Source organism: Haliotis cracherodii, unplaced genomic scaffold (assembly GCF_022045235.1).
Source record: "Haliotis cracherodii isolate W230 unplaced genomic scaffold, xgHalCrac1.p SCAF_26, whole genome shotgun sequence".
In the NCBI taxonomy this organism is placed as follows: Eukaryota; Metazoa; Mollusca; class Gastropoda; order Lepetellida; family Haliotidae; genus Haliotis; species Haliotis cracherodii.
This window is the reverse complement of record NW_027266282.1, coordinates 2,187,833-2,214,087: the sequence shown is the minus strand read 5'-3', so window position 1 is coordinate 2,214,087 and position 26,255 is coordinate 2,187,833. Positions and strand designations below refer to the sequence as shown.

At 42.7% G+C, this 26,255-nt stretch overlaps 1 pseudogene; it reads left to right on the top strand.

The window, feature by feature from the left end:
- Positions 1-1,284: 1,284 nt before the first annotated feature.
- The window catches only part of LOC139473101 (sushi, von Willebrand factor type A, EGF and pentraxin domain-containing protein 1-like), a 35,999-nt pseudogene continuing 11,028 nt past the window's right edge, over positions 1,285-26,255 (top strand).

Genomic DNA, 26,255 nt, shown 5'->3' with positions numbered 1-26,255 from the left:
GCTGAGGATACTGCCCTGTGGAGTGCCATTTTCTAGGGGACATTGGTCCGATAGAGTTTGGTCTATACACACGGTTATTTTACGATTGTTTAGGAAGTCCTGGATGTAGTTTATTATCTGACCTTTGAGTCCTATTTTTTTAAGTTTTTGTATTAGCCCATCGTGCCATACCATGTCGAAAGCTTTAGAGAAGTCTAAGAAGATGCCTGTGGTATATTGTTTATTTAGTTGTCCTGTCTTAATATCTTGTTCTAGTCGGGCGAGGTTATCTAGGGTTGAGCGGCCAGGAGTGAAACCGCTTTGATCTGGGTTTATGGTGTTATTTTGGGTTAAGTAATGTTGTAATCTATTTTTAGCCATTGATTCCATTACTTTACATAAGTTTGAAGTTAGGGATATTGGTCTATATGAGTTAGCTTGATTAGCTGGTTTATTAGGTTTAGGTTAGGTTTCTAACATAAGATAAGACGACCTTATATATACAATTCAATACTGACTTCACTCTGAACCCTTACTTGCCACCACAATCTTACATAAGATAAGACGACCTTATATATACAATTCAATACTGACTTCACTCTGAACACTTACTTGCCATCACAATCTAACATAAGCCTGTGTCAACAAATTGAGATGTAAGAATAATACGAGAGTCTCTGATTTCTTAACATGTTCTCTTAGCATGTCCCCTTATACATATAGTGAACACATGAAACTATCTGGCTTCATTGTGGTTGGTATGTGGGACTCGATGCGGGTGAATTCTTTTCCCGACAAGCGGATTTCGTCATGAAACTAAGCATTCCATATTGCGTTTGATAATACTTTTCAGTAAAACGTCTATGTTTTTTCTTACATTCTGCCAACAACGTGAATTCACTTGCCATAGAAGCATATGAGATCATCTATTGTATCATGCTGTTTGGGTACGCGTGAAAGAGAGTGCAAAGGGAAATTGCCGATAAATGTCCCTGTTTATAATGAAAACACACAATGTTTTGTGATATCGACAGTCCGCACACTCGTGACGTAGCTCCATGCAATGAGAGTGTAGAGGAATATATCAAGCCATGACGTTTGCAGAAATTAATGCTGGGTGATGTTAAAAGCCTCATGTTTGTCAGGTGGAATGTGTTGTTTGTCTTCTGAAAGCCTTTAAATGAGGAATATATTGCTGTAATGAATTAGCAAGGGGGGAAAGGCCTGCCATTAAATGACATGGTTTTAACAGTCGCAGTTTGTCTTGCATGTTTCACACAAGTGAGTTTGGTGCAGCCTGGCGTGATGGCTCGAGATCTCTCCTCCTGTCTGGTCCTCGGCTTTCTCCTAGTCCACAACACTGCTTATTGCCATGGCGCACTGACTTCACCAAAAGAGGTTTGTAAACTCTTGATATGGATGTAATCATAAGACATGTCACACTGAGACAAAGACACACTCCTTTATTGAAGCACCATTGCTGTAGCATCAGTTTGGCTGATTAACTTCGATGCATAAAAAGAAAGTCTTTTAGAACTTAAAATCGTTGGGCAACTTTCAGTAAATGCCGGGTTTTTTAGATTATCTTACGTAATGAAAACGTGATACATAGTTTAGGTTGGAAAAATGAGTTTCTTTGCCTTGGTCTGTTACATATATGGATCTGGCGAATATCAAGTATATTGAGGATTGAGGTTGATTTAACCAGGAACAGCGTTTAGCGTTTCAGCAAAATACATCATTTCGACCCCAGCTTCACCTGGTCGGGTGGTAGATTTAGTAGGTATACTAGCAGCACTTTGTATAAAGATATTTTTGCACATATTTTGGTCTTATTCTATTTTCACAAACTTATCTTGTCCATGACTTACATATTTAAATTTACTCTTTATATATATCTAACAAATATCCATTATGCGTCGTCGTCGAAGGCGCCGTGATTCGCTGAGCAGAGTTGCGCCCCCTGGGCACACCAGAAACCTATGATTGTGGGTTCGAATCCCGTTTCGCCCCGATTATGTTTCTAGCGGCGTTAAACCCAACTCCCTCACTCACTACGACATCTATTTGTGTCTGGAGCAAAACATCCCTGTATCCTAGAAGTTGGCATGTTTTAAAATTTAATGCAATTTACCACTGTCCTTGTTGACACACCGTGGTTATGGGGGGCAAACTTGCTGAATTTTCTTTATTTCATCATGGCTACAGATCGAAAATTAGACAAACTCGCAAGGTCAAAAGAAGGTAATTTAGCCAAGAAGTTTAACTTAAGCTTCAGTTATATGGATGATCTAATATCGTTCAGCACTCCCACCCGATTCAACTGAACATGTATGGTGTGAGCCTCAACAAAGCCCGCTATCAAGATCAGTTGCAGTTCCTTGTCGCCATTCTACGGACATGGCACTGCATAGTATGTGCGCTATTTGTATATAACACTTCCCATTTTAATTCTTGAAACCCAATAGTCAAAACTCTATGGTCTTTGCCAAGCCTCGGTCAAAGGTATTTACAAAATTAAACATCTCAATCTTTACACTATGTGGCCCATGGGCGAGAATATTTTCATTTGCTCAAAACTCTTGTATTTGTTTAGCAAGTATCATGACACAAAATTTAACATTGAAATATTTCGCCCATGGGCGAGAAAAAGGTTTGGCTCTTTGTTTGTGGATACATGTATTTGTTTGATAGGTATTACACATTTTCGTTGATATGTGGATATATTAAGCACAAAGACACAAACAGTTTATGAAATATGAATTGGTGCCTTGATATATTCAACGACAACGAATCTTGTATTTTCTCCGCGATCCTGATGTGTATCATCGTTTAATGGGTCATTCATCAAAAGTATGTTGTGAGGCGATATCAAAGGCGCCGCCCAATTTACATAATGTCGTCCGTTTCGCGTGAACTACCACCCCACCCTGTCAGTAAGAGTTATGTAATCGGTACACAAATATCTTTGATGCGGTTTCAGTGTGGAAAGGGTTTGAATTACGTCCGCCACAGAAATCCTCAAAGTATAGTAACGATCAACAAGGTAGACACAATCAAGCCATCAACCTTTCCTCTGCTCACCCAAAACCTGAGATCGAACACCTCCGCCAAGTCTTCACCCGCCTCAATAATTATCCACCCAATCTCGTCGACAAAGTCATCACCTCTGCACATGTACTCCATCCCACACCCAGTCCTGCGACCCTTAAAGGGGCACTGATCTAAACCAATTCCCCGGGACTGGTTGTTGCCTTTGTTATTGTTTTTTTCCATTGAGTACCCGGATGATATATCAGAAATCTAGACTAGTTCGCAACATGTGCTGCACAATTCGTAAGCGCATTTGTCACTATTATTGATTATATGGGGAGTATGGTCACATTGATCAACAAAATGAAATACAGTTTTGGAAATAATATGGAAATGTAGGTATCTTTGTGGGTAGCATCGGTAATGGTGACGAAGTTTTGATAAGTCACTTACTTGGTAATTGTGCGATTTTCGTTTACACTATTTTGATTTACAACACACACAAAAAAATATTTCTCCTTAGCATTGCTTATTTTATCGTGTTAATATTCTTACTGTCAAAATGTGCAAAATTTTTACTTAGCGAATTTATTAAACGCCTAAATATTCAGTTATTTTACAAATTGACTGAAAAATATGTCCATCTGTATTATTATGACAACGAATTCCAAACTTTGTTATCTTTAATATCATCACCAAGAGACTGAAAAGGTTACGATGAAAATTACATTTCTATATTGTTTGGCTTGTAATCCTACATAATAATCTATTGTGATGTTTTTAGACCCTTTTGATCGTCTTAATCCATTTTAGTCTGGACAGATTTTTCAGTCAAAAGTTGCCTGAGAGAATCACATTTTACAAATAGACTGTAATATATACATGCTTACAAAGGAAACAACTTGTGAAAACAACGTCTATCGCGCATCGAAGAATTTCCCAACCAAGGCGTAGAGGAACAAGAATGAATCTGTTCACTACTACAGCAAATGAAGGAAAACGAAATGCAAATTTCATAATTACAACCTACCAAATTTATGGGTATAATTTTAGGCAGCTTCCTTGTTCGAGAAATGTATCCGTGAATATCCACACAAAGGAACAATATCCCACACGTCTGCAAAATGTACAAAGAAACTTATTCGATGTCACTTGTCTCTGTATTTTAAAATATATACTAGTATATCGTTTCGGGGTATTATAACCCGTGTTCGTTTCTCAACCGATCACTTAGATTGTTTCAGGTGTTTCACATAGGTGTCAAGTCTCAAAGGTCGGCTGAGAAAGCCCCCGTGACTATTTTCATAATAGAATTCGAAAAACGAATGACGAATAACGAACCCACTGGTATCTTATATTTGTTATACCAAGTCTGAATAACGATCCTGGTGCTGGTTTGTTTTCGTTAATCAAAAGTACTGAATAACTAAACAGCTTTTGGATGATGATGTAAGACGAACCTGCTGTCATATAATAAATGAGTTAGTGTATTTGACCACATTACCGTTGTTGTTTAATATACAGCCTTTGAATAACGAACCCGGTATTAGCTTGCTTTTCGTTATTCGAAAAACGAATAACGAATAACCAACCCGCTGCTAACTTCAGGCCCCTGTACTAATTACATTTTGAATGTTATCAGTTTTGCGTTCTGAGATACAGTGATGTAAGTATTTTCTACAATCAACAATACATGTATATTTGAAAATTCTTACGAGCAGATACATTAGATTTCTTCTTTGATGGTCATTTAGAAGTTGAAGTATTAAGTATGGTTAAGACTTTATGGATGAACAACTTCTTTATTACAATTAAGAGCGATGTTTCGATGTAGGTTCTAACACCGTTATCAAGCAAGATATAACTTACACCGAAACGTCGCTCTTAATTGTGATAAAGAAGTTGTTCATCCATAAATTGTTATCCTTACTTAGATTCATTAGAGACAGTGACTACGTAATCCGTATCAATCAAAGGTGTAAAAAAAAACTGAAAATCATATCTGACGAAGACCCACCAAATTACCAAGTTTTATTAATTACTTTATTTATTACAATGCAAATACTTAAGTGATACATTTTTCAGAGGAGAGGGCATACACACAAGTATTTTGATTCCGTGTGTGAATGCAGGTTATACTTGGCATCTCAGTTCTCAGCTTCAAACCGGTTGTATATCTGAATTTTTATATGAAACCATGCGTACATCATGACAATTACTTGCTAGTCGTCAGTCTACAACAAAATACGGTCCAACAATTTTTGGCACCGCTTTTGTGCAAGTTGTTTCGTTCAATAATGTTATATTAAAATCTATTTCCATTTCTTTTCGTCACGTTCCCTCCCTATTCCATTCCTTGCATGTTTATGTTGCTACATTGTATTGCTCATGTTCCCAAGTATTATAAAACACTTTAATGTTTCTCCTTTCTAATCTAACGTTATAACATTTCAGGGCATTACCATCATCTAATACACAAGAGATGATACCAAGACATATTTTATTCGGTTTTATGGTCTATGCGGTCTTAATCTTATGTCTAGTGCATATTTTTACAAACAGGGCTGGAATGGTGGAAGACTAAACTCAGAAGTGAAGGTTTAGACGACAGGAGCCAGGTATATTGTAGATGAATGACTAAACTCAGAAGTGAAGGTTTAGACGACAGGAGCCAGGTATATTGTAGATGAATGACTAAACTCAGAAGTGAAGGTTTAGACGACAGGAGCCAGGTATATTGTAGACGGAAGACAAAACTCAGAAGTGAAGGTTTAGACGACAGGAGCCAGGTATATTGTAGATGAATGACTAAACTCAGAAGTGAAGGTTTAGACGACAGGATCCAGGTATAATGTAGGTGGACGACTATTTTCAGAAGTGAAGGTTTAGACGACAGGAGCTAAGTATATTGTAGATGGACGACTAAACTCAGAAGTGAAGGTTTAGACGACAGGAGCTAAGTATATTGTAGATGGACGATTAAACTCAGAAGTGAAGGTTTAGACGACAGGAGCTAAGTATATTGTAGATGGACGACTTAACCCAGAAGTGAAGGTTTAGACGACAAGAGCAATGTATGTTGTATATTGAAGACTGAAGTCAGGGGTGAAGGTTTAGAGGACAGGGGCCAATGTTCCCGATGAGGAGACCCGCGTCACGACTTACTGTACAATTCGTCCACTTCGTTCGACGATCTTGGTCGGTCTCTCTTTTTGAGGTAGATGGTTGATGTAGGTAGATGTATTACATAACGTAGCTGGAAGGTGAGTGACCCACGTACACGTAGGCAGGTGTTAATTATGAGATAACCCAACTGAGTGTTGAAATGTGATATTTCAAATGTATAATGAAGAGGTATATAATCTACATTTGGACTAGCAAATAACAATTATAACATTCAGTTATCTAGTTCGGATGTTTTCGCCCACACAGGGTGCTGGAGCAGTAACAGAGCTCGGGTGTCACACCCACCCAGCTGCCATGGTTCCTGAACGCTGCATCCATGATCGCCTCGGCCCCGTAGACACAGTTAAGCTATGGTCTTCACGAGGACCTTTCCCCAGCGGCTCTGTCTGCGTCTTTCTACTAGGCGAGATACACACTTGTAATCGCTGTGATGGGGGAATCTGGAAGCAGTTTCCTTGTTCTGACTGTAGGTGGCGTTACAGCATTACTTACATACATGTAGGGGTGTCGTGGATGCCTTTTGATAGTTGGGAATGTTTGACATAATTTCCGTAGCAGCAAGTTTAACTTAGACTGAAAATGGGTGTAGTGCTCGTTTCCGGAGCAGATCTTGAAAACCGTACAATATTTCTTCACCAAACGTGGCACATAGATAGGTTGGGATTTTCTTAGAATATTTCCATGGCATTCGTTTCCGCATAACTAAGAAACCGTTTACACATTCTACAAAGAGACCTCTGCAGGGTTGTCTGAGTAGCCTTGACAAATATAATTGTCAGTAGGCACAAATCAAGGAAAGGCCTTAAACATGTAGTTTTTGATGAACACGGGATTGTGGTAAACAAAAAAGGGTTGGATGAGATGACTAGAATGCGGAGTGATCGACTGTTCACCTGGACACATCCTGTACAGAATGGTCTTGGTGCTGGTCTCAAGGTGTTCGATCAGTCAATGCTCATACTGAAGATGTGAAGAATGATATGTTTGTTTGTGTGGTTTATGTTTTGTGTTTAACAGAAACTCATATCAATGATTACAGTAAAATATACTTCCAAGGTTATCAAGTCTAAACAGGAGACACTACACATGGTATTGCTGTTTCACAAACAGTGTGATGTAACGTCATCCCGCAGGATTGAATACATTTCCCTTCTTGTTGGCAAGTTCTGCATTGCTTGTGTGTATGTTCCTCCAAACAAGCCGTGGGTATGGTTCTCGCATTCACTTGTGAACATGTTCTAGTTACTGGGGATTTCAACTGTGATCTGAGTGAAAAACTACAATTTAAGATTTCTTTAATGTGCAGAAAATGACTCAACTCATTCACTCACTGCCTTGGAGCTACACTGGACTTGTTGTTTACTGATCATGCCAGTGCTGTAGCATTCCAGACACCAGTCTACTACTCAGATCATCAGATGATTGGTGCTGTACTTCTCAGTACACCCCATGGTAACCCCTGCTCTCAATGATCTCTAAGTAAAGTAAGAACACCCTTACTTCTCTGACTATTGTTTCAATAATAACACAACTCATCACAAATACAGTTACATATCCTAACATAAACTGCAGATAATAACTTTTTAGTGCTTGCAATTAGGCCATTTACAAAAAGGTCCAGTGAACATAGTTACAAGGGGTAAATTCCTTGCACACAACCGGACATGTCGTATTAGCGGGGGATAGGAGTATTTCATGCTCGTGTTATATAATTAGACCTCAGGGTGGACTTAGTGAAATAAGTTATCTGCTGAGTCATGCTAGTTGACCTGAAGGATTTGTGAATTAAATACAATTGGTCAGCCCCTCCTTTCTAAGGAGATGTTTTAAAGCAGTTCCCTCCCAACTCTCAACTTACCATCCCACCTCCATCCACCCTCAACTTACAATCCAACATCAACCCACCCTCAACTTACCACCCCACATCCACCCGCCGTCAACTTAACACCCTACATCCACCCGCCCTCAACTTAACACCCTACATCCACCCGCCCTCAACTTAACACCCTACATCCACCCGCCCTCAACTTAACACCCTACATCCACCCGCCCTCAACTTAACATCCCACATCCACCCGCCCTCAACTAACAATCCAACATCCACTCACCCTCAACTTACCATCCCACATCCACCCGCCCTCAACTTAACACCCTACATCCACCCGCCCTCAACTTACCATCCCACATCCACCCGCCCTCAACTTAACACCCTACATCCACCCGCCCTCAACTTAACACCCTACATCCACCCGCCCTCAACTTAACATCCCACATCCACCCGCCCTCAACTTAACATCCCACATCCACCCGCCCTCAACTAACAATCCAACATCCACTCACCCTCAACTTACCATCCCACATCCACCCGCCCTCAACTTACCATCCCACATCCACCCACACTTAACTTACCATCCCACATCCACCCGCCCTCAACTTACCACCCCACATCCACCCGCCCTCAAATTAACACCCTACATCCACCCGCCCTCAACTTAACACCCTACATCCACCCACCCTCAACTTAACACCCTACATCCACCCGCCCTCAACTTAACATCCCACATCCACCCGCCCTCAACTTAACATCCCACATCCACCCGCCCTCAACTTACCACCTTACATCCACCCACCCTCAACTTACCACCCCACATCCACCCGCCCTCAACTTAACACCACCATCACACCCCACCTCCACCCCCCCCCTCCACCCCCACACACACACCCCCCCCCCACCCCCCCCACCACCCCCCCTACATAAAAATATGTGTGTGTTGTTCTGCTGCTTAACATATCTGTGTGTTTCTGGAACCTGCTTGGCAGATATCGGCGAGAGGCGGGTAAGGCGTCAGCTAGAAATGGGTCTGCTGCCTGGAGCTGTGTCCCCAGATATGCTTCACATCATGTGCCAGTTCTTCTGCAACAGTATGGGTTCTAACACCGAAGCCAGTGAACGTAAGGGTCACATGCATGGAGTTTATAAACCTATTCATTGGGATCGCTATTAAGTAAGAGACTTCTTTCTATAGGCATTAAGACCTATTGTGAGGTTTTACTTTCCAGTCGAGTTAAATCTCATAAATAGGGACGTGGTAATGTCCCTGGGATTTTATATAATATCCCAGGTATTTTAAATAATGTCCTGGGTATTTTATTCATATAACTTCCGTTCAGATTGTAACATGTAATGAAATGTAAAATCAATTTACATATGTTTTCCGTATATTCCCGAGGATCGAATTCGCAACCTTCATATCTGTAGCCCAGTGAGTGTACGACGAGGCTACGGGGTGTTGATAAGCCTCAATAGGTTTTAGAATGTCCTTTTCAAGATCCGTACGCCGCAACAGATATTTTACGCGCGTTTCCTAAGGTTCATGGAAAGCATGTTCGAAACATAAAAATGTTGATAAATGTTGTTTTAAGTTTCTTTTTTCGGTTTAGAAGCATGGAAAAACACTTTCCCTCGGTTTTGGTAGACAGAGCATGCCCTGGCGAGAGGGAAAAACCAAGGAGGCAAAGACCCCGCGGTTTTTCCCTCTCCCCAGGGCATACTCTGTCTACCAAAACCGAGGGAAAGTGTTTTCTCCAATACATAACATACGGCTGAATACGACTTCATGATAGGTTATTAATAATCAATTCATAGTTAGACAGGTATCACAGTTATATGGTCATTGTTCTACCATGACGTTCAGTTAATATATACTGATGAGCTAGACATTCTGCTTTATGAAACAGATGCAGGTAGCGGGCTATACCAACTCCCCGCCATCGTGTGTCCCTCTGTACCAAGTCCGATCGTGGCGCCCCCTGGAAGAAACTTAGCCGTTGTCAAATGGCAATTACCGCAAGCCAACTCCGCGGATGGTACTTTTCTTCTGTGAGTGACTGAGGACAGGGAATCTTCATAAGTCTTCTAGAGACTCCCTGGCCATGTTTATTTTTGTTCCTTGCTGTTAAGTTTAGATACTAATCTTACAAGATTAGAAGTATTCCATGGTCATTTGAAAAATCAACAAACTTTTATAATATCAAACGGTGAAATTGTGACGTCATTTATCATGTAAATATTGTGTACGTGGTGTGTAGCCTGATGTTGTTAGTTGTCTCTGTTGCGCTATAGCCCCGTGCCTGTGTCGGGGTCCCAGGCGTCGGGGTCGGAGTTCTCTGAGGGCAGACACACCATCACGTACGCCGTCATGGACTCCACTGGCTTCAAGGACACGTGTACATTCTCGTTTGATGTCACAGGTCAGGCCTAAGCATCATATACTTCTCATACACTAAAACGAATAAGCATGTTTTAGCGGATAACGTATTTGTGATTGCATGTCGTATGTATTTTCACTCAATTACAAACAAGTGGTAGAAATGTTGACTGTACAAGGAAAGCGTCAACACACCACGCACACTATAATGGTAATGCACTGGTCGTAACATCTACACTGTGGGGTGAGTGGGGACATGTTGGAAGGACTGTTTGTCTTTTAAATCAATTCCGGAACAGATACTATTTCCGTGTTGCTGCAAGTACTTGCTTCATGTGATTGTTGCACAGTAATAAGGTGTGGAATGCCTGCCTGGCCGCGCAACGGCAACCGAAGTTGTGGACACGGCGACGTGATCTATGGTTCCACCTGCAGCTACACCTGCGACCCTGGCTACACCATGGAGGGCAAGCCACGCATCACCTGCCTCTACGACGGATCGTTCGACTTCCAACCACCATCATGCAGAGGTACATTAAATATCTTGTTTTGGGATTTCTTGGTAAAATCAAATTTTGAAATTGCCATTATGATATCAGAACTATGAAAATAACTCTGTCCTCGGCATGACATCATATCATGATGATATCCTCTCATGCTTAGTTCCTTCTGAAACCCGAGCTATGGGTGTCGTTTCTGATAGGGAAAGTGTGAACTTATTCAATTAATAATTATTTTCTGTAAACCATATTTTCTATTCTGGAATTATAATCAATCAGGGTGTATCTGGACGGACTAATGTACACATTGATGATTTTAGTCATAGAGTCTCAACATATTTTAGATCATGCAGTGGATATATATGTTTTTAAGATTTACATATGTACAGTCGAACTCCGTTATCTCGAACTCCGTTTTCTCGAATATATCGAAATCCCGAACCAACTGTCCGGTCCCAACAGCCTCATTATATAAACACATATACATATGTCGAAGTTGCAACACGGTCGCGCTAGGTTCGCGATAACGAGGTTCGGCTGTTTTTATCAATGTTGGTTCACTGAAACTATTTGTAGTTCGTAACGATTGTGTGGTGTTTGTTATATATGAAAGGGGTAGACGTTCATGATAATTATCATTTCTACTCAGCCAGGACGTGTCCGGGATTGCAGCTGCCCCAACACGGTGTAGGGCACCAATGCACAAACAGCCTTTACTCTGGTAGCGTCTGTGTCCTCGTCTGCAGCAGCGTCCTCGGCTTCCAGGCATCGTCCCCTGGCATCACCTCGTGTCTGTCCACTGGTGCGTGGACAGTGCCACAGCCTCGATGTGTTGGTCAGTACTATACGTCCTATGTAGGATTTACACCGCACCTGCATGCATCTATTTTCATGGTTTGTTTCTCCTTAAACTTATACTTTGGGTTGAAAACTTCCCCAATGATGGGCTAAGTAATGGCAGCTGAATACGACAGCTTCATTCGTTTTGATGTGTAGCCTTACAGTGGGCTGCCACAAGCATGTCCTCCTGTATGAGATCGGCGCTTTATGGGCAATGGTTGTATCCCTAAACTCGTGAGTGAGAGATTTGGTCCTGATGCCCCTTTAATCAACACGCCATGACATACGTGATGTTACCTTGGACAGTGAAGTGTAAATCTATAATTTGGCTATCCACGCCTGTGCACCAAAAACACTTGCACCTATAAAATGTCGCATGGATACTGTAAAAGCCAAAATTGCTGTGTCCCTCTTTCTTTTACTGAACATGTATTCAATTTATGTATTGAAGATCTTCTTCCTCCAACATTTGAGAACTGCCCAGACACGAGCATTGTGATTCAGGCTGAGAAGGGAACGACCACCGCTCTGGTGACGTGGCCGGACATTGTGGCCAAGGACAACTCTGGCTACAGCAATGTCCAGCAGAGCAAAGGTCTTGCTCCAGGGTCAAGGTTTACGCAGGGAGTGACCGAGGTTAGGTACACGGCGGTTGACGGTATTGGCAATACAGCACAGCCCTGTTCCTTCACCATCATCGTTGAAGGTTTGGCATACAACTTCTAGCTGTTTGAATAGACAAATATACTCGTATAACAGTTCATTGGGAGGTGGACAATAACACGGGTTTGACAGCATCCCCTAATGACACCACCGAGTGGACAGTCAGAAAGAATTCACACTTGTTGTTAGCGTAGTCTAGATATCACAAATATGTGTACTCCTTATTTCGCTGTATTGTATTGGCTTATAATTTATCCTATTAGGTAATTTATATGGGGATTTATTAAAAAAGACAAAACTAGATTAGCAAGTTGTATAAAGTCCTGAAGTTTCAAACAACACGTGTTCTTGTTCACGCACTCGACGTGAATGGATAGATCCACCTAGCAGTACCTGCGTGCACTATTGACATCACACTAAATCTAGCCGGGAAATGATAAGCATGCGGTAGACATTGCCGTTTAATAACCAACAATTACCTCAGGTTGATGCAAAGGTTAGCTGAGAACGCCAGGGCAATCTTTGCGTACAAATAACTTCAGAACAAACGCCCTATATTTCAGTACCCAAGTGTTCAGTGCCCAGCTTCAAGGATCGCTACATGGAGGCCGATTGCCCATCGGGGTTTAATTATGGTGCCCGCTGTAACATCTCCTGCAGAATGGGCTTGCCTCTAGAAGGGGCTACCTCGATAACATGTGAAATAGACAACAGCATCTCACCCACTGCATATTGGTACTGGGGGAGAGCACCGACACCCGTATGTAGAGGTCAGTACAACTGATAGTAACGATTATCGTAGTGCATCTACATATTTCCACAAATCAAGTGTTTACTCCCTTCATCCAACTCAAAACATCTAGTTACAATTTGTGTAAATAAACACATCAAACTATTTCTGGCTTATACGTTGTATTGAGTAAATTGTACTATGAGGTAAGGGCGGTTGGGTAGCCTCGTGGTTAAAGCGTTCGCTGTCACCAGGGTTCGATTCCCGACATGTGTACAATGTGTGAAGCCCATTTCTGGTGTCCCGGCGTGATATTGCTGGAATATTGCGAGAAGCGGCGTAAAACCATACTCACTCACTACTATGAAGTTCCTATTATTCCTCTTTGTAGAGAGGCCGTGCGGAGACTTGAACCAGCCGCGGAATGGTGCTGTTGTGTGTGACAGGTGGGCCGGAGGGACCTTATGTCAGATGCAATGCAATGAGAAGTTCGATGTCCCGCGGACGGTGGCCATCTCTCAACATTTCGTCTGTGCCTTCTCGACAGGCCAGTGGAAGCCAGCACCTACTGTGCCGGACTGCACAGGTTTCACAGATATTCTCTTTATATTTTTGTGGTGCAACTGGTTGAGATGTGTGTTTAGTATAATTCAGTCACACAAAAAAACGAATATTTTATGCACATTTATCTCAGGCAGGTGTATAACTCACCGATAACTTGTCTGTATATGACTGCCGCCGCCTTTCTTAACCACATGGTGCTTGGACATCTCAGGGATATCACATGTCACATGTTACATGTCACATATATAGATCGAGGGTGCACGGATGGCCCAGTCGTCTAAGGCGCCGCAACTCGCTGTGCAGAAACCTATGATTGTGGGTTCGAATCCCGGATTCGCCCCGATTATGTTTCTAGGTTTGTCAGCACCATACCCGTGCTCTTGGGTTTCACTGAAGTTGTACCTGAATCATTTCGGGCTTTCCTCCCACATTTAAGCTGACACGCCGTGATATAGCTGGAATAATGTTAAAAGCGGCGTTAAACCCAACTCACTCACTTACTATATAGATCTACTTTAAAGCTGGAAAATTGTTTTCACATATTGTTATATTATGTAAGGGATGTGTTTACCACATATCTCGAGAAGTGATGTCTTGTCTTGTAAGTGATGTCAATACAGCGGAAATTCAGGTTCCTCATTGTGTTAGCTGAAGCTGTACTCGGGTACTTGAAACTGGCATGAGGCTGAAGCAAGTATGCATTTGAACAAACTGAAAGTACGTAATGGTATCACACTGAAAATGCGTAGTGCTTTATAATGATTTCTGTGGACTGTGTTTTTTTAAGTAGTCAGAGAAACATACATCGACTGCTGAGTGCAGATTAAGAATGAATCAGTTTGCGAATGATTTCATACCACACAGTCAATGTAGCATATCAAAGACGGTGGTTTTCTTCTCCGACTTAGATGCAAATAAAACTTGCAAAAGTCTGCATACCTTGTGTGAACAGACTTATCTTATTTAGTTAACTTCAATGATGTCTCGGTCTATATTATTCCCCTTCGTTTCTGGAAATATTCTAGTATTGTTGGTTAGGGCACAAGAGAAATGGAATGTGAGAGGAATGTACTCCGAGCCTCTGGAAAAAAGGCTTCATGATGCTCCCAGATGAATTGGAAATTACTTTATACGAGGGGTGACTACTTAGCACTGAGCCTCACATAGAAAGACTTGTCCTGACGATATTAAAATGATTCCCTTCGTCGCTGATGCACTTCTACCAACTATGTCTGTGTGTGTGTGTGTCTGTGTGTGTGTGTCTGTGTGTGTGTCTGTGTCTGTATGTGTCTCTGTGTCTGTGTGTGTGTGTGTGTCTGTCTGTGTGTGTGTCTGTGTGTATGCCTGTGTGTGTGTCTCTGTGTGTGTGTGTCTGTGTGTGTATGTCTGTGTGAGGGTGTGTCTGTGTGTGTGAGGGTGTGTCTGTGTATGTATGTCTGTGTGTGTGTGTCTGTGTGTGTATGTCTGTGTGTGTGTATGTCTGTGTGTGTCTGTGTATGTCTGTGTGTGTGTGTCTGTGTGTGTGTGTGTGTGTGTGTGTGTGTGTGTGTGCGTGTGTGTGTGTGTGTGTGTGTATGTCTGTGTGTGTGTATGTCTGTGTGTGTCTGTGTATGTCTGTGTGTGTGTGTCTGTGTGTGTGTGTGTGTGTGTGTGTGTGTGTGTGTGTGTGTGTGTGTGCGTGTGTGTGTGTGTGTGTGTGTGCATAATGGAAGGGCAGCATAATATGCTCCCTTTATTGTCTGGCCTTTTTGTCCGCCACCATGATACTCTTGGTATCCCGAACACGGGAGTCATAACCTTTCCTCCTGCCTTTTATGCTGGTGGCGATGTTAAATGCTTCCAGTGTTTTGATGTTGTTTGGACTAAGTATGGACGCGGTGAAACAGGTTTTATACAAAGTCACAAATTGGTGCAAGAAACTGTCTGGCTCAGCTTTAAACAATGCCTTTTAACAATACCTACTGAACTCCCAATGGCAACTGAACTCCCAGTGCCCACGGGACTATCAATATGACGCTGTCATGAGCCATGTTGTGGTTTCTCTGGATCATATCTGGTGTTGCTGATGTCACAGGCCTTCCAGGACGAGGGTCGTTCTCAAGGATCTCCCTGCCATCTTAAACTTTATGGATGGCTTTTGATGTTAAAACTTTTTTTCTGCAAGTACTGCTCGTCCCTCAGGTTTGTCTATCTTTAAAGTTCGCAGACCCCTGCTTATTCTACTGACTTGTCTCAGCGAAACAATTTGCTCAACTGACTCCAGGTTGTGTGTATATTCATCTATGGCATTAAAGTATATCAGCAACAAAGGATTTCTCTAGAAGGCGAACCCTTTTATGTGAGGCTCAGGATTCATCAATCAGCCCTCGTATAAAGCAAATCCATAAACGCTGTATTTTGAAGGCCATTCCAGAAAGTAGATGTTGGAATATTTCTACCCCGTGCATAGTAGTGCAAGACTTATACTTATCTGAAGGCATGTACGGGTTGTCCTTGCTCACCTTTCGTTTTTCAGAGTTACGACGTCCAAAAAGTATGCTGCTGCCGTCGGAGCTGTACTACTACACCGGGAACTGTGGCTCACCCTCTACTGTGGAACTCGTCAAAACCCAATTCATCATGTCCTTAAAAGGTTCTGGCTCGTGGAAAGATGCATGTGCAAAAGATAAAAACTGTAAGGTAGAAAACGTGCAAGTAGAGTGTGGGGACATGCTCCGCCGTCGTCGTCATGCGGCTATGTCCAGTCGGAAAAAGCGGGCGCCGACCCTGGCGGCCCTGTTCACGTGGGACTTCATGGTGGACTTCGAGATGGGCAATATGACTGTGGAGAACGCCATTAACAAACATAAGGATATGCTGAAGGGCATGGCGTCCAGGACCAAGATTGACGTGCAGCAAGGTTTGTACGACATCAACATCACTGGATTCCAGCTTCGACATGATTCGTTCGCCTCTGGCTGGAGTGACTTCTACTGCGGCAAAGGCTTGGTTCCCGTGTATGCTTCAGCGTCATGTGGTGAGAATGCTTCTTATATACATCTTCCCGAGGCAAGAGAGTATACTGACTATAAAAGTCCAGTTTCCACCATTGCCGAACTAGGCTGGTATTATGGAGTTACATTTGGCTGGACTAACGAGTCTATGCATAGTCCAATCAAAGCGCAACGAAATCGAAATCCGCTTCGTAAACTGTCGTGCAGATCTCGATCGATTGCAGGATTTGCAAAGCATGTGCACCGCCAACTCGTTGTCAGCAGATTTTTTCCAAATCTTTTCATGTTTTTAATCAAGGTGCTTACGTGATGTGATGCAGTTCGCGATGTAAGACCCGTTTTATCACAATATAGATCTTGATTATCGATCAGATCGTCCTGACTGAGCGCCACCATTTTGTGTGAAGCAAACGCAAGTGATATGAGATGTGGAATCTGATTAGTCCATTGGAAAGGCTTAGAAGGGACATAATTGGTAACATCCACTGGTGGCGCAACGATCAAGCCCAGTAATTCAAGCCTAGTTCGGCTAGGGTTGAAACTGGACTTATAAAGTCAGTTAACTCCCTTGCCTCGGGAAGATGTGTTATATAGTGCATACAATGCAATGTAATCCCAGTGACCTGGTACAGATTAAAGAACATACTGTATACTGGGACTTGTCAGCACATGCTGCAGCATGACCTATTATGTTTGTTTCAGCGGCATGCCCTACCGGGACGTACTACAACAACATCAGCGACTGCGCCCCCTGCCCGGTGGGGATGTACCAGGACAAGGACGGGGCGTTCTCGTGCAAGACATGTCCAGCTGGAACAAGCTCGCTCACAACAGGGGCTAAGGACATCGCGGAATGAGCAGGTGCTTTTTACCGAAATAGTCCTGCATCTTGATATAAGTTATCAAAGTAATAGAATAACTATTCTAGATTGTTGTTATTATCTTTAGGAATATGAAGCTTCAGTAGTAAATATTATATTTGTCTTCATTTAGGGTGTCATGTTTAAGTCGTTGCGATGCATCGCGAACATGTACAAGGGACATGACATTCCGTTCCTTATCGATGTCGATTCCATATTCATAAACGACTTATGTTAATGTTTGTGTATGTTACTGTATATAAATTCGTGTTTATATTTATCGTGACGGGTGTAAATACATCAACATAATCGGCTCTACATCTTTTTAAGGTTTAAAGTATTTGGTGGTGGTCAATTATGTAAAAAGGAGGCGTTATTGCGAACTTTATCACGGTCAGCCAGTTTAAGGAAAATAAATAATCCGGTAACATATCTCCTTTTAATCATAGTGGTCAAAAATGTTAGAAGATTTAAACTAATCTCAGAGAAAGATTCAGAATAGTTTGTCACTGGATAGAGCTGTGTGGCCCCGGCATGTTTTCCCCGACACGCAGCCTGCCCTGCTCGCCCTGCCCGCACGGCTTCTACCAGCCTCACCACGGAGCAGCGTCGTGTCGTCCCTGCCCTCCCGGCACCACAACGCAGTCAACACACAACAACAACGTCTCAGCCTGCACGGGTACGTCATTTATAACTCATCATTGTGAACATTGTGAATGGACATTGTACCATTGTCACCAAGCGAACATAATACACTTATTGCACACCGCTTCGAAGCAAAACGCTGCACGCTGTTACGAGTCAATGAGAATCACGTGAAACAGCATAAGTTGACCTCAGTTCAATCGAACATTGTTTTCAATTCGTATTAATTTTTTTACAAAGGCAGATTGAAACATGTCAGCAAGCTAAATCCCTTGTAGCAATATATAATCGGGGTATATGTGGTTTAGTATGATACTGATGATGATATTGTTGTTGTTATTGTTGCTTTAAGTGTTGAAGAGGTCGCCTCCTGCCTCAGCAATTTTCAGCTGCTCGATTTATATACGTTCGAGTCCATGCAGAAATAGAGTTAGCTTGGCCCTCGCTATTGCATCTCTTGGCCGGGACGTGGTCTTAACATTCCAGTAACAAGTGAGCAATGGAGTCAGGTTGATTGCAAGTAGGGCATACCTTGTCACAGTGCTTCTTGTCACTGAGTCTTCAACTTTCACTCTAACTGAGCATGGGCATGGGTTTTTGTGGATACTTGGTTTTAATTTGGTATCGCCATCTACCGATCTCATTTGCGCGCAAGTGGGCTGGCCAGTTCGGGGCTGTTTGCTGAAAGGGAATATATGATTAGGCTGTATATGTGTTTTGGCTTTATCCGTCCCTCGTTATGTTTTATAACAGGGGCCTAATTACAGTTCAGATCACCTAATTCTCCTAGAGTCCAGATCACCTAATTATCCTAGAGTCAAGATCACCTTATTCTCAAAGAGTCCAGATCATCTAATTCTATCTAGAGTCCACATCACTAATTCTCCTAGAGTCCAGATCACCTACTTCTAGAGTCCAGATCACCTACTTCTCCTAGAGTCCAGATCACCTACTTCTCCTAGAGTCCAGATCACCTAATTCTCCTAGAGTCGAGATCATCTAATTCTATCTAGAGTCCACATCACTAATTCTCCTAGAGTCGAGATCACCTACTTCTAGAGTCCAGATCACCTACTTCTCCTAGAGTCCAGATCACCTACTTCTCCTAGAGTCCAGATCACCTAATTCTCCTAGAGTCGAGATCATCTAATTCTCCTAGAGTCCAGATCACCTAATTCTCCTAGAGTCCAGATCACCTAATTATCCTAGAGTCAAGATCACCTAATTATCCTTGAGTCCAGATCATCTAATTATCTTAGTGTCCAGATCACCTACTTCTCCTTGAGTCCAGATCACATAATTCTCCTAGAGTCAAGATCACCTACTTCTCCTAGAGTCCAGATCACCTAATTCTCCTAGAGTTCAGATCACCTAATTCTCTTAGAGTCCAGATCACCTACTTCTCCTAGAGTCCAGATCACCTAATTCTCCTAGAGTCCAGATCATCTAATTCTCCTAGAGTCCGGATCACCTAATTCTCCTAGAGTCCAGATCATCTAATTCTCCTAGAGTCCAGATCACCTAATTCTCCTAGAGTCCAGATCATCTAATTATCCTAGAGTCCAGATCACCTAATTCTCCTAGTCCAGATCATCTAATTCTCTTAGAGTCCAGATCACCTAATTCTCTTAGAGTTCAGATCACCTACTTCTCCTAGAGTCCAGATCATCTAATTCTCGTAGAGTTCAGATCGCCTAATTCTCTTAGTGTCCAGATCACCTACTTCTCCTTGAGTCCACATCACCTACTTCTCCTAGAGTCCAGATCACCTACTTCTCCTAGAGTCCACATCACCTACTTCTCCTAGTCCAGATTGCCTAATTCTCCTTGAGTCCAGATCACCTACTTCTCCAAGAGTCCAGATCATCTAATTCTATCTAGAGTCCAGGTCACCTAATATATGTGATCACTGGGAAAGGTCAAGTAGTTACACGGGGTACAGCTACTCTCATTTTACTCTTCTGACGTGTAATTCTTAAAACAACACAACCTACCACATGTTAATGACGGACCACTATTTTAAATTGAAGAGAAAGCTTTACAAGTGTGATATGGAAGAGATTAATATCAAACAAAGGTTCAGTAGTGTACTAACAATATTTGAGAAAAGGTAGGAGAGATGCGCTTCATTTCTCAGCAGGAAACAGAAATATATAAATATATATACAAGTTCCTGTGACACCAATATTTTAGTGTATTTTTAAAAAAAAAAAAAGTTTGGTTTTCAATATTGTAGTACATGTATAGAATCAAGTCACAAAAACGCAACTGCTACAGAAAAGCATGCATTCCATGCAAAAGTTGACTTTTATGCAAGCCCCATGCATTTCACTACCCACGAATGGGTATGAAAACATTTGCGTTAAAGGGATTCCATATGCTGACAATAACCACTCAGAAAAACAACAGAATTACGCAATCATTAAACATTACGAAGTACCATGCCTGTCCGAAAATGTGCGTCTGGGAACCATTGATATCCTTGAAGCAGGATCGAGTCAACGTGATGTTGCAAGACAATTTAACGTCCACAGAAACACCATTTGGTGTTTATGGTAACGTTGGCAATAGACGAATGCAATCAGAGACCATCCTCGGAGTGGCAGGACACGCGTAACCAATAATCGACAAGACAACTGGATTCGAACAACACACATACGAAATCGATTCCAGCCAGCAACTGACTGCAAGAAGCATCCCGGCCCTTCGACGAATATCTTCACAAACCGTACGTCGTCGCCTCAGACTTGGAGGGATTGTCGCCAGAAGACCCACCAGACGTCCCATTTTGACAGAAAACCACCGTCAAGCACGTCTACAGTGGTGCAGACAGCGTCTACGTGCAGTGGGGACAAGTTCTATACACTGACGAGTATCGTTTTAACCTCAGCCAAAGCGATGGACGGATTCGAGTGTACCGACGTCGAGGTGAACGTTACGTCAATCATTGTGTCATGGAAGAAGATCGGTTCGGGCGCGGCAGCGTTATGGTATTGGGTGGGATTACAGCAAGACAGAGGACCCGTTTGATAGTGGTAGAGGGAAATATCAAAGGACAGCGCAACCGCGACGAGATCATGGGCCCTGTTGTTCTACCGTTTTTGCGTCGTCATGGCCCATTCATTACTTTCAACATGACAACGCACGGCCTCATATCGCTCGATTTGTTCAGGATTCTCTTCAACAAAACAATGTGAATGTCATCCCCTGGCCGACTCGCTCCCCTGATCTCTCACCAATCGAGCACATGTGGGATGAGATGGATCGGCGCCTTCGACGTTAACCACGTGTTCCACAGACACTCCAGGAACTTTGAAACATGATCCAGCAGATATGGACAGATATCCCACAGGACTTTGTGCAACGCCTGGTCCATTCCATGAGACGAAGATGTGTTGCTTGCAACCAGAGGTGGACACACACGCTATTGATTTGTAAATTGACATTTTGGCATGTTCATTTTTTTATGAAATCACGCATTTACTGGAGTCTGTATGGCAAATTAAACCATTTTGAACACTTACAGGAGTCTTTTATCTGTTGCAAACCGAAATTGTTTCAGATTTGGTAAAAAACATAACATTTGCATTAAATCTTATTCAATGTCAAAGGAACTTTTGTTGTTCAGTATACATAGAATTCATGTTAGTATTTTCGAGAAAGCGAACGATGCTATAGCAGTGTCTTTCATTAATCATGCGCGCGGAAGTCACGTTTAAAATAGCGTCAAAGGACAGAAAGAAGAGAGATCATACTTGCGGTGCACGGAATCGCACTGCCAGGGAATTCTCCAGACCGTATATGATCGGCTGTTGAAGATTGAACAAGACCACAACCATCCTTCAGCTGTGTATCTGCATGATGTGGGCATTTAAGGCCTGGCGTCTAGACTGTGCTGGGACCGAGATGACATCAATTCCCAAGATCTACGCCTAATGTTATATCTCTGGTTATAATTATGACAAGCCCGAAAAAACCCTCCTCACATCCACAAATTACTTGTACCTATGTTACAGGTGAAAGTTAGGCCTGATTACATGTACCTATGCTGTGCACTCGCCTCTCTGTATTACACTGATTGAGAGATGGGAGTAGTGATAGACTGACCTCTCTGTATTACACTGATTGAGAGATGGGAGTAGTGATGGACTGACCTCTCTGTATTACACTGATTGAGAGATGGGAGTAGTGATGGACTGACCTCTTTGTATTACACTGATTGAGAGATGGGAGTAGTGATGGACTGACCTCTCTGTATTACACTGATTGAGAGTTGGGAGTAGTGATGGACTGACCTCTCTGTATTACACTGATTGAGAGTAGGGAGTAGTGATGGACTGACCTCTCTGTATTACACTGATTGAGAGTTGGGAGTAGTGATGGACTGACCTCTCTGTATTACACTGATTGACAGTTAAGTGTAGTGATGGACTGACCTCTTTGTATTACACTGATTGAGAGATGGGAGTAGTGATGGACTGACCTCTCTGTATTACACTGACTGAGAGTAGGGAGTAGTGATGGACTGATCGCTCTGTATTACACTGATTGAGAGTTGGGAGTAGTGATGGACTGACCTCTCTGTATTACACTGATTGAGAGTTGGGAGTAGTGATAGACTGACCTCTCTGTATTACACTGATTGAGGGTTGTGTGTAATGATGGACTGATCGCTTTGTATTACACTGATTGAGAGTTGGGAGTAGTGATGGACTGACCTCTCTGTATTACAGTGATTGAGAGTAGGGAGTAGTGATGGACTGACCTCTCTGTATTACACTGATTGAGAGTTGGGAGTAGTGATGGACTGACCTCTCTGTATTACACTGATTGAGAGTTGGGAGTAGTGATGGACTGACCTCTCTGTATTACACTGATTGAGAGTTGGGAGTAGTGATGGACTGACCTCTCTGTATTACACTGATTGAGAGTAGGGAGTAGTGATGGACTGACCTCTCTGTATTACACTGATTGAGAGTTGGGAGTAGTGATGGACTGACCTCTCTGTATTACACTGATTGAGAGTTGGGAGTAGTGATAGACTGACCTCTCTGTATTACACTGATTGAGAGTTGGGAGTAGTGATGGACTGACCTCTCTGTATTACACTGATTGAGAGATGGGAGTAGTGATAGACTGACCTCTCTGTATTACACTGATTGAGGGTTGTGTGTAATGATGGACTGATCGCTTTGTATTACACTGATTGAGAGTTGGGAGTAGTGATGGACTGACCTCTCTGTATTACACTGATTGAGAGTTGGGAGTAGTGATAGACTGACCTCTCTGTATTACACTGATTGAGAGTTGGGAGTAGTGATGGACTGACCTCTCTGTATTACACTGATTGAGAGATGGGAGTAGTGATAGACTGACCTCTCTGTATTACACTGATTGAGAGATGGGAGTAGTGATGGACTGACCTCTCTGTATTACACTGATTGAGAGTTGGGAGTAGTGATAGACTGACCTCTCTGTATTACACTGATTGACAGTTAAGTGTAGTGATGGACTGACCTCTTTGTATTACACTGATTGAGAGATGGGAGTAGTGATGGACTGACCTCTCTGTATTACACTGATTGAGAGTAGGGAGTAGTGATGGACTGACCTCTCTGTATTACACTGATTGAGAATAGGGAGTAGTGATGGACTGACCTCTCTGTATTACACTGATTGAGAGTTGGGAGTAGTGATGGACTGACCTCTCTGTATTACACTGATTGAGAGTTGGGAGTAGTGATGGACTGATCGCTCTGTATTACACTGATTGAGAGTTGGGAGTAGTGATGGACTGACCTCTCTGTATTACAGTGATTGAGAGTAGGGAGTAGTGATGGACTGACCTCTCTGTATTACACTGATTGAGAGTTGGGAGTAGTGATGGACTGATCGCTCTGTATTACACTGATTGAGAGTTGGGAGTAGTGATGGACTGACCTCTCTGTATTACACTGATTGAGAGTTGGTAGTAGTGATGGACTGATCGCTCTGTATTACACTGATTGAGAGTTGGGAGTAGTGATGGACTGACCTCTCTGTATTACACTGATTGAGAGTAGGGAGTAGTGATGGACTGACCTCTCTGTATTACACTGATTGAGAGTTGGGAGTAGTGATGGACTGATCGCTCTGTATTACACTGATTGAGAGTTGGGAGTAGTGATGGACTGACCTCTCTGTATTACACTGATTGAGAGTAGGGAGTAGTGATGGACTGACCTCTCTGTATTACACTGATTGAGAGTTGGGAGTAGTGATGGACTGACCTCTCTGTATTACACTGATTGAGAGTTGGGAGTAGTGATGGACTGATCGCTCTGTATTACACTGATTGAGAGTTGGGAGTAGTGATAGACTGACCTCTCTGTATTACACTGATTGAGAGTTGTGTGTAATGATGGACTGATCGCTCTGTATTACACTGATTGAGAGTTGGGAGTAGTGATGGACTGACCTCTCTGTATTACACTGATTGAGAGTTGGGAGTAGTGATGGACTGACCTCTCTGTATTACACTGATTGAGAGTTGTGTGTAATGATGGACTGATCGCTCTGTATTACACTGATTGAGAGTTGGGAGTAGTGATGGACTGACCTCTCTGTATTACACTGATTGAGAGTAGGGAGTAGTGATGGACTGACCTCTCTGTATTACACTGATTGAGAGTTGGGAGTAGTGATAGACTGACCTCTCTGTATTACACTGATTGAGAGTTGGGAGTAGTGATGGACTGACCTCTCTGTATTACACTGATTGAGAGTTGGGAGTAGTGATGGACTGACCTCTCTGTATTACACTGATTGAGAGTTGGGAGTAGTGATGGACTGACCTCTCTGTATTACACTGATTGAGAGTTGGGAGTAGTGATGGACTGACCTCTTTGTATTACACTGATTGAGAGTAGGGAGTAGTGATGGACTGACCTCTCTGTATTACACTGATTGAGAGTAGGGAGTAGTGATGGACTGACCTCTCTGTATTACACTGATTGAGAGTTGGGAGTAGTGATGGACTGATCGCTCTGTATTACACTGATTGAGAGTAGGGAGTAGTGATGGACTGATCGCTCTGTATTACACTGATTGAGAGTTGTGTGTAATGATGGACTGATCGCTCTGCATTACACTGATTGAGAGTAGGGAGTAGTGATGGACTGACCTCTCTGTATTACACTGATTGAGAGTTGTGTGTAATGATGGACTGACCTCTCTGTATTACACTGATTGAGAGTTGTGTGTAATGATGGACTGATCGCTCTGCACAGCTTATGACGTGCTTGTTGTTGGTCCGATCTCCTTCAACATGAGGAACGCCCTGACCGACGACCTTGGCGACTTCACCCTGGTTACATGGATCAAGACAAACGCAGCAGGGGCGACCAACACCGCCATATCTATCACACATCCGCACCGGGGAACTCTCGTCAGCTTGGAACTCGCGCCCACTTCTTGGACTCGGCATGCAAGGCAAGGGAATAGTTTTGTGTTTATAATAATAATCCATAAGGGCGAAAGCCCGAAAGGCTTATTTCGCTATTACCTGCGCTTTGATGAACATTATCTTCTCCAGTTGGAATTCCGAGTGAAAGAAGGTACACGGTACCCTAAGCTTGTGATTTAAGTGGGGATCATCTGGCCAGGCTCTGTGACATGACGCTCATACTTTCAGTCATTGACTACCAAAGTCCACACCCGATTTTCACATTCCGCCATGACAAAGCTTTAATATTGCTGACTGTGACCTCAGAAAAACATTCACTCATTCACTTTTATTCTCTGGAAACTGAAACATCAACTGCAGGTGGTTTGTAACACATGTTAAGTGCGTTTTACATTGTAGTAATGGCAACATATCTTCAACAATAATGTTCCCTGTTGAGACATGGACACACGTAGAGTTATCCTGGCATGAATGGAGAAAGGAGTTGTCAGTCTACGTTGGAGGGGAGCCCGTCGTCACCCGAACCTTCGCAGCAGCATCCTCTCCACTCGTCACTGCTGGAGCAAGCCTGCGTGTCAGCACAGGCCTGCACAGTGGTAAGTAGTTGTGT